Source organism: Triticum aestivum, chromosome 4D, assembly GCF_018294505.1.
Source record: "Triticum aestivum cultivar Chinese Spring chromosome 4D, IWGSC CS RefSeq v2.1, whole genome shotgun sequence".
Taxonomy (NCBI): domain Eukaryota; kingdom Viridiplantae; phylum Streptophyta; class Magnoliopsida; order Poales; family Poaceae; genus Triticum; species Triticum aestivum.
This window is the reverse complement of record NC_057805.1, coordinates 324,344,769-324,348,571: the sequence shown is the minus strand read 5'-3', so window position 1 is coordinate 324,348,571 and position 3,803 is coordinate 324,344,769.

Here is a 3,803-nt window from a genome sequence, read left to right as displayed (position 1 = left end):
TCTTTGAACACTCTGTCGATCTTTCTCCATTGCGTTCCATCAGCGGTGTGTCTCAACTCCCCGTCGGACTTACGGTCCTCTTTGTGCCATCGCAACGACTTGGCATGCTTTTTGTTCCTGAACAGACGTTTCAACCGTGGTATTATAGGAGCATACCACATCACCTTGGCGGGAACCCTCTTCCTGGGTTTCTCGCCCTCAACATCGTCACCAGGGTCATCGCCTCTGATCTTATAACGCAATGCAGTGCATACAGGGCATTCATTCAAATTCTCGTATTCACCGCGGTAGAGGATGCAGTCGTTAATGCATGCATGTATCTTCAGAACCTCTAAACCTAGAGGGCAGACAACCTTCTTTGCTTCGTACGTACTGGCGGGCAACTCGTTATTCTTCGGAAACATATTCTTCAACATTTTCAGCAAATTTTCAAATGATGAGTCAGCTACACCTTCCTGTGCCTTCCATTTTAGCAAATCCAGTGTGTAGCCCAGCTTTTTCAGATTATTATCGCATCCTGGATACAACGACTTTTTGTGATCCTCTAACATGCGATCCAAATTCTCCCTCTCCTTGTCAGTTTCGCAGCGTCTCCGTGCATCAGCAATGGTCCGACCAAGATCATCAGCGGGCTCATCATGTGCCTCTTCTTCACCTTCACCTAACCCTTCCCCACCTTCAGCATCATCCTCCATGAAAGTATCACCGAAATGATCATGATAGTTGTCATCGATATCATCCCCTTCTTCATCTTCTTCCATTCTAACCCCTCTTTCTCCATGCTTGGTCCAACAATTATAGCTTCGCATGAAACCGTGCCGAAGCAGGTGCATGTGAACGTCTCTTGAGGAGGAGTAACCCTTCTGATTCTTACAGACAGCACATGGACAGATAATAAAACCTCGCTGCTTGTTCGCATTTGCCACTACGAGGAAATATTTCAAACCCGTAGTGAACTCGCCGGAGAGTCGGGGACCGTACATCCATTGCCGATTCATCTGCATTATTATTATATAAAGTATATAATTAACCATCATGCATTTGTTAAACTAACTAGCTAGAAATAATACAAATTAAACAATGAACTACACACATGCATATTTTATCAATGACACATGAAAGGTTCAAGTTGCTAACCGCGATCGCGGAGGAAAAATAAATGAGAAAGCTCAAGTGTGGCTCGGACACTTCATATCATGTTTGTTTCATGCTCTCAGGCATTTCATCGAACACCTTGTGTGCATAGGAGGAACCAAAAGCAAACCCACCACCCCCCTTCTGAATTGTGGCTAAGTGAAGTGAGCTGAGTCCTATATATAGGGATGGGCCTTTAGTCCCGGTTGGCCTGGCCAACCGCAACTAAAGGCCTTCGGGCCAGCCTGAGGCCAACCGGGACTAAAGCCCCTCCCGTCCGCCAGCTGTTGACCGAGCGCGCTGGGCCCAGATAGTTGGTCGCGGGTCTCCTCTCGAACCGCGACTAAAGACCCCTTTTGTCGCGGTTCGATTTTTTGAGGGACTAATGGGGGCGTATGGAAGCCTCTTTTTCTACTAGTGTGCATTGCTTAGAGCATTTACAACCGGATGCCCCAAACCCACTTTAACCGCCTGGACGGTCCGCCCGGTCACTGACCAATCATGAAATTTTGACTCAGACAAACGCCTCAAATAGGCCTCAAACGTTCGGGCTGACCGGCATCCCTCATATTTAGCCCAAACATGTGGCGGGTAAAGGGGTGTCGGGCGCGCCCGGGCGCGTCCGCCACGTCGGACCTGGCCCACGCTGGCCCACCCGACCCCACATATATTTGTTCATATTTGTTCGCCGGACCAAACCCTAGCCACTTCATACTCCACTCCTCTCGACTCCCTCCGCCACCCAAACTCACCTCCAGCGATTTCCAGCCTTCTCCGGCATGACGGGCAGCAGATCTGACTCCGACCAGTCCGGATCCATCGACTGGGGTGTCATCCCGTGCGGATTGGAGGAGGCAATAGCGGTCCGCATTGCACTCCGCCGCTCCCGGGAGGACAGCGCCCGGCCGACGGACGGATCTATCCGGCGCGACTCCATAGTGTCGGCTCAATGGGAGCTTGGATCCTCTGGGGCTGGATCATCGCAGTCCCGGCAGCCAGAAAATCTCTCCTTCCCCGTCACCAGTCGGGAAGACTATGAGTCCCACCGGGATCGGCGCGGCCCGCCGTGGGAAGGAGAGGATAAGGGCCGTTGAGGCCTGTATCGCAGCGGAATTGGCGGCGGCGGAGGCAACTGATGCGGCAGCGCGGGTGGCTGTAGAGGAGGAAGCCATCCGCGCCCGCATTACGAAGAAACGACAGTGAAGGAACACGCGCACCCTCGCCCGAGAGCAGAATCGGGCGGTCCGTGCCATGGTCGGACTACCACTGAAGGAGGAGAAGGATGATAGCTACGACGAGCAGATCCGGCTCGATCCCTACTACGTCTTGGATCAGTACTTCCGCAAGAAGGACGTCAAGGGCAGCCGTGGAAACATGCCAAATTTTGGTAGTCCGATAACATGTTAGTAGTGATGGAGTAGACGGACGATGTGTGTAATGCATCGACATAGTTGTATGAGTTTGTATGGATTTGAGATATGATAATTGAGGTGTCCGGTCGTGAGAAGGTAAATTTGGGGCTTGATCGGTTAGTGCGGGTGTTTGAGGGGCCGGATTTGCAAAGTCCGGTTGTAGATCCTCTTACCAAGGCACTGCTTAGTACTCGCTCCGTGTACTAAATCAGCCACACTTATTTTGAGACCGAACGAGTAGTACAGTACTCCTAGGAGATTTTTTTAGCACAAATAATAGATGATTTTTTCTGGCTCCGTTTGGGGACACTGTTATAGTAGCACTAGTGCACTACCCATCGCCATCCCCTGTCCAAGAAGAAAGGTCACATCAAATTAGGCAGCACCATGAGTCAGTTTCTTCCGGGGTCTAGCTGCATGCTCAACAGCTCAAGTGAGGCCAAGGAGCGACAGAATGGCGTGCGACTTGAGCCCTGGCCAACTTGCTGGTTGCTGCCGTAGCGACGGTGGTCGACAGGAATTCATGGTGGCTCGGGTTTGATCGGAGAGGGATGTGCACCAACCAGGTCAGAACGAAGCTTCGATCTGCAGCTGCAGGAGGCACGCTAATAAATCTAGTCAGTCCAAGTAACTTGTCTTCTCCTTGGACCAGCCGGCACTTGTAATCTAATAATCCAGTTCGACCAACCGGCGTCCGTCCGGGTTGGTCCGGAACCCAACTCTCCCCTGTTTGAAAACGACAGCTCGCTTCTTTCTCAAGCGATTCTGTTGCTTTGCACGCATCAGTTGAAGGGTCATGTACATATTCTAGCTGTACTGTACTATATATGGTTTTGCATACATACGATCAGAAGGAAATAAAATCTAAAGAAAGATCTGCTTGCATTGGTTATCTCAATCATGGCAACACTGGGTTTCCTTAGTTAGTTGTAACCTTGCAACAAAACACTAAAACAGGCGGTTAGCGTTTAGGTCGTGATTGCTTGCTGGTATAAGTATTCCGTCTGCAATATATGGCGTGATGCATGTGCCATGGCACTTCTGTTTGATTAAGCATTGTACGTCTCTACTCTACTCTACGTGGGAGTGGGACGTCAGTTTGACCAAATGAACCAAACCTCACAATCCATCCGTACGCAGAGTTAGAGCATATGTAACAGACTCCTTAAAAACACGCAAGCTGTAAAAATCCAGTGACTATACGGGTTTGGCCAATTTTTTGGCCAAACTAGAGCCCGTAAATGTTTTTACGGCGAC